This window comes from Sphaeramia orbicularis, chromosome 22, assembly GCF_902148855.1.
Source record: "Sphaeramia orbicularis chromosome 22, fSphaOr1.1, whole genome shotgun sequence".
Taxonomy (NCBI): domain Eukaryota; kingdom Metazoa; phylum Chordata; class Actinopteri; order Kurtiformes; family Apogonidae; genus Sphaeramia; species Sphaeramia orbicularis.
In genome coordinates this window covers 27,792,195-27,805,870 of record NC_043978.1, presented here as the reverse complement: position 1 = coordinate 27,805,870, position 13,676 = coordinate 27,792,195, and positions in this window count along the sequence as shown.

The window sequence follows — 13,676 nt, the reverse complement described above, 5'->3', positions numbered from 1 at the left end:
TACATACCCAGCTGATCTCTCAGGTCAGCTGACCAGCTACTCCTGTGGGTTCCCAAAACGAGGCTGAAGCTCAGAAGGGACTCAGCATTTTCTGTCGCAGCTCCAAAACTATGGAATGAACTGCTGCTGCACACCAGACAAGCCTCCTCACTGTCTAATTTTAAAACTCTTCTTAAATCCACGTCTTTTATTTTTTTTGGCTTTTCACATCTCGTAAGTAGTTGATTTTATGTGCACAGATATTTTGTCTGGGGTGGTCAGTTTATTTATTTATTATGTTTTTATTGTGTTTTTATCTTAATATTTTGTCTCTTTATTGTGTTTTTACTGTGTTTATTTTACTGTACTGCACTTTGGAAACCTTTGTGTTTATTTAAATTTGTGCTTTAATCTGTTCTCAGCCGCATTTGAATAGACTTTTGATTCATCAGTTCAGATCTGCACTATTCCTTTTAAGCTAAAAGTTTTTATCTGTTTTATCTCCTTGTCTGTTTTAACTGTTTATTTGTTTTATATATTTATCTGATTTTTGTTTGTTCATTTGTTTTTCTCATGCCTTCTGCTGTAATGCCTTTAATGTTCTATGTAAAGTACTTTGAATTGTCCTGTACATGAAATGTGCTATATAAATAAACCTGCCTTGCCTTGCCTTACAAATAAAAATGTATTAGATTGGACATCCCATTAAAAAAAAAAAAAAAAAGGAAGAAAAATGTAACCGAAAAATCTGTTTCATCATGCTGTTTCCAATCAAGACAATTATTTAATGTAAAAAAACATTTTTTTTTTCTGTTTTAATTTTAATTTTTAATTTATTTATTTTTTAAAAACTTTCCTGGGTTTCAGGAGAACATGACATAAAATAACCTGATAGAAGACGTAAAGGTTTTTACTTGTATTTTTTGTTGCAACTGCCTGAAACTTCATCGTTGATTAGATTAGTATTGTTTTTTTAAAGACAACATCTTATATTGATATTTTGTCTTGATTCATGCTGCATTAAAAGGAGGTGATTACTCCTTTTTAATAATATCTCTGAAGATTATCTGTTGTATTAAAGTATAAGAGGATGCTTTCAGATGTGGAGCCATTTTTTATCATTTCCAGTATTATATTTGAGGTTTTACCCCTGATAAACTGCAGCTTGGATGCGTTTTGTTTCCTCTTTTCTTAAACCAGTAAAAGTACCTGGTGTATAAATTAGAAGGGCTGATTTTCCATTTTCCAATCAGCCCCCAGGCCCACACCTGTACCCTCAGACTGTGCTTTAACCAACCACTAGGTGGAGCTCAGCACCCACAGTTTGCATCTCCTCCTCCTCTTGTGTGCAGTAGCTCCTTTTTCAGCCTTTTTTTCCCCTTCTGATATCCAAGCGTCACTTTGCAGTTTCAGATGCTTGATGCGTCTGCTGGATGGCCATAGGTGATTTTCATTTTCCTGTTAAGCGTATAACAAATGATAAGTCCATCTGGCAAGTCCCCTTGAAGAGTGTTTACAGCAGATATATTTACATAGTCTGCAGCAGAAATAGCATTTTTGGTTTAGTGAATGTGCGATTCAACCTGAGCTGGATTAATTGAATTTAATCACAGTGAGCTGATGTGGTTTTATATGATGTAAGATCTGTTAGAAAACTCTCCTCTGACTCATAGCTTAATTTCCTTCAAATTAATTCTTGCTTTTTCCTGCAGCAGCAGATAGTGTCACTGTGACAGTCTGAGGCTCTGGGGTGTTTCTTTCTTTCTTTCTTTCTTTCGTTCGTTCTTTCTTTCTTTTAGTTTACACTTGAATTGCTGCTCTCCCCCTTTTCTGCTTTCAGTTTGTCTGTTCGCTCTGAACATTAGCCCTATGGGGGGTTACAGTCACTTCATTATGAGGAAAAATACATTATTTTGTTGTTGAGTAGAAAAAGCGTGAGATTCAGTCAGTGATTTCCTCTTGGAGACAGTTGTTCTTGATGACCTAAATGAAATATGAAGCCTTTGTGTGTTTGTGTATGTGTATGTGTTTGCCGGCAGAAAAGATGAAGGGGCGCACTCATCCCTGCATCATTTTTTGATGGATAAGTTTCTTCCCTCCTCTCGTCATGCGTTGGTTGTCACGGCGATGAGGAGTGGCTTCCTTCTGCCTTTCTGGCGGGTGGTGGGATGTGACAGTCGTACGGGCAGCTGCCAGCATGTGTCTTGCTACTCTTCCTCCGACAGATTCTCCCTCTGCCGCCTCCATTATAGCCCTCCTGGATGAAATGATCACCTCCTCACTTTCCTTTTTTTTAGCAGCACCCCTCCTCAATAATCCCACCACACCACATTGTAGCAGGAATATCACTCCTTCCTCCTGCTCTCGCAAATAATAACAGCTTCGAGATTAGCAACAGCAGTGACAAGAGCTATTACAACACCATGCAACAGAACGACAAAGGACAGGCAGCACTCAACTCCAGATGGGCGCTTCCTGTGCCAGGCAGGAAATGGCACCCGGCTCCCACCCCATCATATTTCATTTTAGCTGAGAACAGCATTGATCATCACTTCATCTTCTGTTGCCACCCCCCCCACCCCCCCCAACAGCTGAACTATGAATTAATTTCAATCTTTTTGTTCTGCTTCTCCCACTCAGGTTGTTATCATGAAATACTGGCCTTTGAGTATTTCCTCTCCCCGCTGTGATGTAAAATGAAAAAGATTTGATTGTGGATGACCAAACACACAGATGTGCACGAGTACAGGACATTTGTTCTACTGTGGAGCTCATGTGCACAACAGAAAAGCTTCTTACACGTCCAAGCATTTTTTTTTTTTGGATTGTCATTTAATCCTCAAAAACAGTTAAAGGTCGGAAAAGATTTGTGTGTGCTTATGTAAGGTTTGCATGGGAGTCTACGAACTGGTTATTTATTGATGAAAGCTAATACAGTTGTGCTCATAAGTTTACATACTCTAGCAAAATTTGTGATTCTTTGGCCATTTTTCAGAAAATATGAATGATAATACAAAAACTTTCTTTCACTCGTGGCTAGTGGTTGGTGAAGCCATTTATTATCAAACAAATGTGTTTGCTCTTTTTAAATCACACTGACAACAGAAACTATCCACATAACCCTGATCAGAAGTTTACATACCCTAGTTCTTAATCCACTGTATTGGTCCCTTTAACATCAATCTGTGTGTTTACATGACAACTTTTATTCCTGGTTTAAACTGATTAAAGGTTAGATCCTATTTAAGATGCCTATGTAAACACCTTATTCCAGTTTGCACTGCAGTGCACCGATTGCCTTGTTCTCACAGCCCTTCCATTAGCTTAGCTTAGCCTAGCTTAGCATAATCGCTTCATTCCTATGGTCCTATGGTATGTAGCCAGGCTTTTATAGGTGATCTGTAGTATTTTATGAGTGATTTTGTGAAATTCAATTCTCCCTGATCATTACCTTAGTCCGGTGGGGTCAATATGATCACAAATTGAGGCTCAAATCATGGCGATGTGACTTACTGCAGTAATAAAATTTGGGGAAATAAAAACTAATGCAAAGCTAAAACGGTAAAGCAAAGCTAATTTAGCGCATGCATCCCTTCCAACAAAAAGATTTTCCAACTTCCATCAACACAACAGTCCCAAGATTGTATTAGTGCAGCAAGTTGCAGATCTAAAGAAATAATTAGGGAGAATCGGATTTCACAAAATCACTTACAACAGACTACAAATCACCTTTAAAAAACTGGCTACGTGTGACCATGGAAATGCAGTGACTATGCTAAGCTAAGCTAACAGAAGGGCTGCAAGAACCGAATAAACGTTTCACATGTAAACCTTTATTCAGGTTTAACATTTCTATGTAAACAGAAGAGAAAGTACTTTAGTTCCGGATTAATTTCTTCTGGAAAAATAAATCAGATTTAAAAAAACATCATGTAACCATACCCAATCACAGCTTGAAGTCTTTTGTGGTAGTTGTAGATGAGGCACTTTATTTTCTCAGATGGTAAAACTGCCCATTCTTCCTGGCAAAACACCTTCAGTTCCTTTAAGATTTGGGGTTTTCTTGCATGAACTGCATGTTTGAGACTTCCCCAAAGTGGTTCAATGATATTGAGGTCAGGAGACGGAAATGGCCACTTCTTCACCTTCACTTTTTTCTGCTGTAGCCAATGACAGGTCAACTTAGCCTTGTGTTTTGGGTCATTGTCATGTTAGAACATCCAAGACCATCCCATGCACATTCTGTCAGGGTATGGAAACTTATGAGCAGAACTGTAACTGTCTACAGTTGTTCTCACATCTAATGGGTCGATAGACTTGGTTCACTTGGGTTTCCAACATTCATCTGGTCTGAGTTTGAACATTGTAATCCATCCTCACCAATAACATCTCAACCTGGTTCAACTTCCTCACCACCAAACACAAAACAAAACTATCCTGAAGAATAAATCAGACCTGTAAAGTCACTCAAACAGTCCAAACCCTTCATGTGAATTATATAGAAGCTCAGTGATGAGGAAAGCCACTCCCATCACTGAGGACCCCCCCCCCCCCCCCCCCCCCAAAAAAAAAAAAAAAATCTTTCAACCCCCCCATTCGTAACAATACAAAAAAACTGCACTGTGTTTTAGTTATTTTATGTGTTTTACTTGTTTTTTTAATCTGTTGTACTGTGTTTTGATGTGTCGTCAGTCATTGTTGTCAGCAGAGTGTTGAGTAGTCAGGAAGGATTGTTGTTGTACTCGTTGAACGGATGGCTACTAATAAGAAGATACTGGTGTTGCCAGCTCTCAGGCTTCTTCTTGTGGAAGAAGAAAGATTCTGGTCTTCTTGTTCAGTGATTCGCTGGTCAAGAGCCTCCACCAATCAGACTGGTCAGACTGAACGACTGGCTGATTTACACATGTTGAATCAGCTGAAAAGAATGGCAACGGCATTAACGGCGGCCGATCGCACGGAACACACCAAACAGACTCATGTCACTGACCTCACCAGACTGCCCAGTGACATCTGACTGCTGAAAATCAGGTTGATATGTCTTCACCCTTAGAGTTTGATTGTTCATTAACACCTTCACCTTCTCTTTTATTTATTTGTTTACTTATATGGGAATTTATCTTTTAATTATGGTGGTATTAACTTGGTTTGAAACATTTCATTGGGTTTTTAACTTCTTCAGACTTCTTTTAACCTTGGTCTTATGCTGCTATCAGGAAGATGAACCTCTCCACGTGTGAATTTGAAATTACAAGTGTGTTGTGTTCTAGTGCTTTTGTTGTTGTAGCAAAATGAAAAATGGCTGACACACAATTTATCATGACCTGCTGCTTGGGTACAAAAAGTTTTGGATGTGTTAATTCATCTGCTGCAGCCTTTTAAAATTTTTAGTTGGTAAATTTGGGTAAATTGTGCATGATATAAATGTGCAAAAGCATCAGCTAACAGCAGCAGAATGTTAATGAAAGCATTGTTTATCATTCATGAAAAATCCCTCGTTGCTCTCTGCCATGTTGAAGAGGTCAAAGGTCATTTCACCTTGGCAGCTCGTGTATCAATATTTTTACCCAGTTCTCCAGTGAAAAATATGACATGAGGTGGCAGTCAGGTGCAATCTTCAAGTTCGTATTAAGTATTTACAGTAATTCCCATAGCATGTGAAGGCAGGATTAGTTCAGAGGTTTATTTTTGCCTTTTATCACAGTCATTCTTTTATTAATCTGTCTCTCTTTTATTTTTGTCCTGATTGGTGGAACTTTTATCACTTTAGTTCTGGTTATGTGTCATTGTGTGATGGTATAAATAAAGGAACCTGAACCTGAACCTTCCCAAATGAACCAAACTTTCCAAGCAAATAAAACAGAGTTTGATTTCACAGGGCTGGTGTGAATGAACCCTTAGTTGCCTACCTTCATGGTTGTCCAGTTTATCAACATTTCAACCAAACTACATGTAAAAAAAAAAAAAAAAGACAGATTTTCTTCAGTAAACAGAATCAGTTTCTTAAGGCTTATGTCATGGTCCCATAAAACTAATTCCTGGTTCCAAACAGTTCAAAATGACAACATCTACAGGGTGGGGAAGCAAAATTTACAATGAACATTTAGTTGTTTTTTCTCAGCAGGCACTACGTCAATTGTTTTGAAACCAAACATATATTGATGTCATAATCATACCTAACACTATTATCCATACCTTTTCAGAGACTTTTGCCCATATGAGTAATCAGGAAAGCAAACGTCAAAGAGTGTGTGATTTGCTGAATGCACTCGTCACACCAAAGGAGATTTCAAAAATAGTTGGAGTGTCCATAAAGACTGTTTATAATGGAAAGAAGAGAATGACTATGAGCAAAACTATTACGAGAAAGTCTGGAAGATACTATTAAAGAAGAATGGGAGAAGTTGTCACCCGAATATTTGAGGAACACTTGCGCAAGTTTCAGGAAGCGTGTGAAGGCAGTTATTGAGAAAGAAGGAGGACACATAGAATAAAAACATTTTCTATTATGTAAATTTTCTTGTGGCAAATAAATTTGTCATGACTTTCAATAAACTAATTGGTCATACACTGTCTTTCAATCCCTGCCTCAAAATATTGTAAATTTTGCTTCCCCACCCTATATATGTTAATTTACTGTAGTTTTCATTCAACAAGACACCAGGGGCTACATTCATTTAACTCCAATACAGTGATTATTGCAATTTTGCATCGTTTGACCTGCAGTAGATTGTGATTTTAAATGTCTTAAACACTCTTTAAGCTCTTCCTCCGTTTACAGCAGTGCTTTACTTTGTTCTCAGCTGTGTTGTTATAAATCAATACTTTATTCATCATCCCCTGACCTGGAAAGAACTGTACAGTTAAAAGTTAAAAGGGCTGAGAAATGAAACAGGAATTGTGAAGATGTGAAACACCTCCTCAAAGCCTTATTCTGTATCAGAGTAATCCATACACAACCGGTTTGGCAGATGCAGACAGAACTAACATGGGGTACCTAATGCGTGAATGCTAACTTAATCCACTGCCTCTGCTCTTTATCATCACATGAAAAGTGGTCGAATGATAACAGGATGTGTTTTATGAATTCACGGACACAGTATAGTGCAGCTGATTGAAAACTGGCAGGAACAGAAGTAAATAACAAAGGGAACACAGATAAAGTATAAGCATATACAGTCCGTTCTAGTGGTGTCTTTACAATCACAAATTAATTAGGAATGAAATAAAGGGTGCGGTATGTAAGATTTAGATCAGTGTATGGGTGAAATTTGTGCAGGGAATTCAGGTTCTGCTCATTAGGTGTGATCGGATGCACCCGTGGAACCCACCACAGCTGAGGGTGATTGTCCTGGTGGGTATGGATTTAAGGAGGCTGAAACTCACTGTTCAGTTTGTTTGTCACCTTTGAGGAGCCAGCATTTGTATTTGGATGTCCCTGTATTTTCCCTTTGAAAGAAAAAACAGACCAGAGTATGACATTTTTTTTTTGTATTCCTTTTGTGCCCACCCCATTTATTTGATTCCCTATTAATCTTTCTTTGGGTCCAATAAGCTGTTGGATTTTTTTTTTTTTTTTTTTTTTAGTCTATGCTTTTGGTTATATTTTTTGTGATCAATACATGTTTTTGCAAAATATTGTTTGAGGAGATGAAGAAAACGTGTTAAAAACTAAAAAAAGCACTCTGAAAACACTGGCCAAGCCCCCCCCCCGGCCCCAGATCACCACCAAAATTTAATCATTTGTTCCTTGTGCCAGTATCAACATTTCCTGACTATTTCATCCAAATCTGTCCCTAACTGTTTGAGTTATCTTGCTAACAAACAAACAAACCCCAATGAAAACGTAACCTCCGTCATTCGTTGGCGGAGGTAAAAATTAAAAGTAAGCTACAAAATTCAAAGACAGGAAAAACCTTTGCCAAGGCCCCCACAAAAGCATACTATCCCAGCACACACATCGACCTCAAAGTAAATGTGATTTATGTAAATCTGTTTATTAGGTTTGTACTGATATATGAACAAACACATCTGCTTTCAGGTTAAATATTGTGTGCATAAACTGATATCTGCATACATTTACATGCACCCTGGACGTATATACTGTGCATATACAGCATATGTTGTATGTACATATACATGCAATGTTCCAGATAGGTACACTCCAATGCATTTTCACTCTCAGAGAAAAGATGTGCTTATATCTTTTTCTTTTCTAACTTCAGTCTTTGCTTTGACTCAACACACCCTACCCATGTTCAAAAATTTACTTGTGATCTTCAGCTCCATTTTGAGAGCCTATTGTTGCTCCAAAAAGACTTGGAAATGTTCTATTTTTAAGTGTTATTGCTTTGTAGTTTAAAAAATGTATGTTGAAATGTCAAAATGATGTGCAAGTGTTTTCCTTCTACATCATGACTTAAATCATTCAGTATCAATATGTCTATTTTAGATAAAACGGATGAAACAGAAAAAAAAAAAAAATATATAATACAATTAGATAATGCTATCCAAATGTGGTGTGTGTGTGTGTGTGTGTGTCTGCATCATCCCCTGTGCTGTGCGGTGCAGATGATGCGCTCAGTTCTGCTGTGTAGGCCCTGTGCTGAACAGATGTCGCAGACGCTGATACCGTCCCTGTGCTGAGCAGGAACAAATTACAGGCCGATACACACATGAAAACACACACACACACACACACACACACACACACATGCCACAAATATAACCTTCAGATTACAGATGGCCCCTATCAGAGGCTGCCTGCTGGATTTGAAAGATGTAAATACTGAGGGGGTAATCCAGCAGAGGGGGACAGAGGGGGTTACAACACAGGGCAGGCCGGCCACCAGATGGTAGGTGCGTGTGTGTGTGTGTGTGTGTGTGTGTGCGCGCGTGCGTGTATGTGTGTCTGTGTATGTGTGCGTGTGAGACAGGAAATGTTAAGGATGCTGAGGCACTGACATCGGGATTATGGTTGTCTGTTTTTGATGTTCCACAGATGGACTTCCAATGTTCTGTTCCCAAACACAAAATACAGGTGGATTATAACCCTAAACATGACACGCCATCCTCCGATTTCACTACTTTCCTGTTACTTTAGTTTTAAAGCCTGTTAAAGAAGGGATTATCAGTTTTTTATTTGCACGTCCTCCCAACATTAAGACCGTTTTCGACCTAAATGGATGCAACAATACACAGAAAAGACGATCTCCTATCCCCTATCTACTGATACGTTACACATATGAATGCAAGAATGAAAACAGGAAAAAAACAGCAATGCATAAGGCAAATATCATGTAAAACAAAACATCTACACCGCAAAAATCTAAATCTTACCAAGTGTATATTTCTCATTTCTAGTCAAAATATCTCATCACACTTAAAATAAGACATAACCACCCAAAGAGTAACTTTTCAGTGAGATATAAGAGCTTATTTTTAGACAATAGATCTTGAAAATCTTATTTCAAGAAATCTTAACGAGATGATTTGTTATGTTAATTGTTTGTCCAAGGCAACAGATGGAAATTAGCCTCTTTGCTAAATCTGGTGCATGCATCTTGTCCTTTGTAACTAATGCCAATACACACTGTCCTGAAACTAAATAAATAAATACAAATACAAGAAATTTCACTTGTTCCACTGGCAGATTTGGTGCTTGAATTAAGCAAAAAATCTTGAATTAAGCCAAAAAAAAAAAAAAAAAACATCTGCCAATGAAAAATATGAAAATTATCTGGTAAGATTTCTTGAAATAAGATTTTCAGGATCTATTGTCTATAAATTTGTTCTTATATCTCACTGAAAAGTTACTCTTTAGGTGATTATGTCTTATTTTAAGTGTGATGAGATATTTTGACTAGAAATGAGAAAAATTCACTTGGCAAGATTTTAATTTTTGCAGTGTACAGAAATGAAAGTAATGTCAAAATGAAAACAAAAATGATGTAAATGACACAAGAGGAAAATAATGCACTGTGTAAGATAAAAAAAAAAAAAAAGATGTAATGTCATGAAAATACTGCAAATTAGCGTTTATATTTGTTTTAGATATATACCTAGCTATATTTTCCTTGTCTGGTACTGTATGTAGTTTCTTTTTCTGCTACTGGGTGCTGGTGTGAAAATGCATTTTATTGTGCACTGTATTATATATAACTGTCAACGTGATGATAGAAAAAAAGATCTTATTTTATCATATGAGGCAACGAAATGATGTAAAAGGCATGAATAGAAAACTGGAGAAAGAAGATACTGAAGAAAAATGTCGCAGTGTTCAGAGTTTTGTCACTGATCTTGAAAAGTAATAGAACACTGAAGTGACATGAGGGTCTGTTCAGTGTTTATTTCAGGGTTTTAACTATATATGAATGTGGTGCTGCGTATCACACTTTATTCACATGGGACTAGTATAATCTGTGGACTTCTGGTGACTTATAAATTAGCTTCTGTATCTATATTTCATGTGGTGTGTTTGCAGGGGAAAACCAAAGTCTGTTTTTCACTTGACTTTACTGACATTAATTCCTGGTAGTGATGTCAACGGTAGGATCACCACTTAGAGAAATATATGCTATGGCTGTCATGTTATTCCTGAAGGATCTAAGTTTGATCTTTCAGTGAATATTGTGACATGAGCCTCCTTGATTTATACCCAAAATACTTTTAAAATTTACATTCACCATCACTGGCCAGTCTCTATAGTCATCAACCAGGAAATAGGCTGAATAAAGCAAAACAATAAATAAAATGTTGTACCAAATCACATTGAATAGGGTGGATAATTTGTGGTAGTATTTTTTTTCCTCATAGATTACAGAAATGGCAGATTTGCACGGGGCTGAGCAGACAAACACCTCAGTTTTTACAAATTACCAGAGGTTCACAGGGTGTGGAGTTAATTTCCAAGTCTGTATTATTCACTTTTTGCTTGATTTAACCCATAAAGACCCAAACAACCATCAGCAACCAAAGGCATTAACTGATATAAAATGTTTAAACACTCCTGATCCACTAACCTAATCAATACATGTCAATAATTGGTGTAAAATACAATTTGTCATCTTTTCATGGTCATCAGATATGACCCATTTGGACATTCAGAGGCTCCGTAGTTACTGTGGAAACACTATCATCCTCTACAACATTGATTCACCAGTAAAACCCATGGAGTTGACAGTGGATGGACACACTTATTACCCCACCCCTGAAGGTGAGGCAAGGGGTATTGTTTTTGGTTTGGTTTTTGTTTGTTAACACTGTAGCAGCAAAACGTTAGGTTGAATTCATACCAAATTTGGTCTATAGATTGCCAGTGACCCAGAATAGATGTCATTACATTTTGGGAAAAGCAGGTCAAATTAATTTTTTAAAATGAATTTCTTAATTTTTATTCCCCCTTTTACTTATAATGGGGAAATTTCACATGTCTCTAGCAGCAAAACTATTGGTTGAATTCATACCAAATTAGGTTTATAGATTATAAGCGACCCAGATTACGTGTGGTTACATTTTGGGAAACGTGGGTCAAACCTCAAATTTTTAATGAATTTTTTAAAATCTTTTTTTTCTTATTTCCTTATAGTGGGTGACATTTCACATGTCTATAAAAACATCAGTTTTGTTTCAATTAACTTCAAACTTGGCACATGTATAGAGGCAATTGATATGATGACATCAGGTGCTGATGTCATCAGCTGGATCAATGCCAAAATAAGATACAATATGCACAAGGGGTTTGTTGTACCTGGCACCATTTGTTTTATATTCAGTTAACCCTATAACGCCGAATGTATCATATTTGATACATGAGTTTTGAAGCCCTCTACATGATCAGTGTGATATTTTTTTTTATTGATAAACCTGATGTATACAAGCAGATACATGCAATACACAGATAATCCACCAGGGGGGTGGAATTCGTTCACCAGAGGCCTTTCCAGTGACACTGAGGAAGGAGGCAGAACTTTGCCAATTTTGAAAAGGAATTACCAATTTGTTAGACATGTTTGTGTTATGTTTTTATTTGTTTAAAATAATATTTGAGCATTGAGACCCGATGTATCAAATATGATACAAAACTGAAAATCATACATGGAAATTGATATTTGAAAAAAGAATTTGGGGGTTGTTCAGAAGGACCAATAAAGGCTCCAGTTTCAAAGAAATGGAATTTTCTGTCAATGATTTAATGGTTCAGGCTTTACAGGGTTAAATATAGGGAAATTCCTGATTTTCAGGGAGTATAATATTGTGATAAATGTTGATAAATCACTTAAAGAAAGGTTAAAGAGAGGGGAAATCATTTGGGAACTGCCAAAAAAATACCACTGGCTCGTTATGGGTTAAAGATGCTGAATCAGTGCTTTAACATTTACAGGAGTCTAGTTTTTGCACAAGTATCATCTACTTCCACTCGAGTAAAGAACATGTGAACTTTCACCACCTCCGGCTCGGGGGCAGCGACCTTCTATTTACTAGCAGTTACGTTCTTACTGTGACCTTGAATAGCATGTGAGCAGTAAACCGAAAATGTACTTTTGACTTCCAACCTCTATTTCTTCTCGATTCTGTGCGGGAACTGAGAGTGAGACGAAGAGAGAAAAGCACGGGACACAAACTGGGAGTGTTGTTGAACAAGCGAGGCCTCGTTTAAGCTCTTTGACATACAGAGGTCACAAGCCAATCGAGCTGGCACGCCGTGATATGATGTACCATCCCGAGGAACATTTTCTCCAGCACATCCTTTTTCATTTCACCTCCTCCCCTCCTCTTCCTCCCCATCTCTTACACCCTTTTTGTCCTTGCCATAATTTCATCTCTTTGCACGTCATTAGCAAGCTGGCGCCTAATGAATTTCTTATCTGTCTGAATTCAGTGGCTGTTGTGATAAGGTTTATTGTTTTCGGTTTTACCATTTCCCACATTGGAGGCAGAGCTGTGTGTGAGTGTGAAAGAGGGTTTTAGTGAAAGAAACAGCAAGACAGGCAGATATTTAGACAGAAAAGCAGAGATGAAGAGAGCTCTAAGCAGTGGCGGTGTTTTGTTTTTTTTTTTGGCTCCGTATCAGCCAGTGTTTAATTTATGTTGGTTATTTTCTTGAATATGGCTGTAGTCAAATGTGTGTACGTGCTGTAGAAACGGATGGCGGCACACTGGGAGGGATACAGTACATGGAGAGTCGTCAACAAGAACAGGTGGCGGGAATGACAGAATGAGGAGAGGGGAGGAAATGGGAAAAGGGAAAGAAAAAGACTTGAGTGGCTGAACCTGTTCAAGAAGGAGACGAAAAAAGGGACTTGGAAAGCAAAAAAAAAATAGGATCCAGTGATTGGATACAGAATGAGGAAGAAGCCTCGAAGTTGATTAAACAAGAGGAGAGAAAGAATGCGAAGGACTGAACAGCGGCAGATGGGAGTGTTCTGGTCTGTTACTAATGTTCCTCGGAAGAATTAAAGTCCAGGAAGAGGGCGCAAACACACATGCACGCTGTCAGCTCGGTATAGGTGTTAGCGAGGGGCTCCTGTAAACATCAGCAACCCCCTATTGGCTTTCCCTCGACTGTAGTTAGTGACTTAGTGACCCGTCCAACCCCGTCACAGGGCCGACATAAGCCCCCTCTAGTAGCGCATGGTCGATCCAAAGTGTCACCTCACTAAATATGGGCACACACTTACAAGTACACACACTCACCGCTA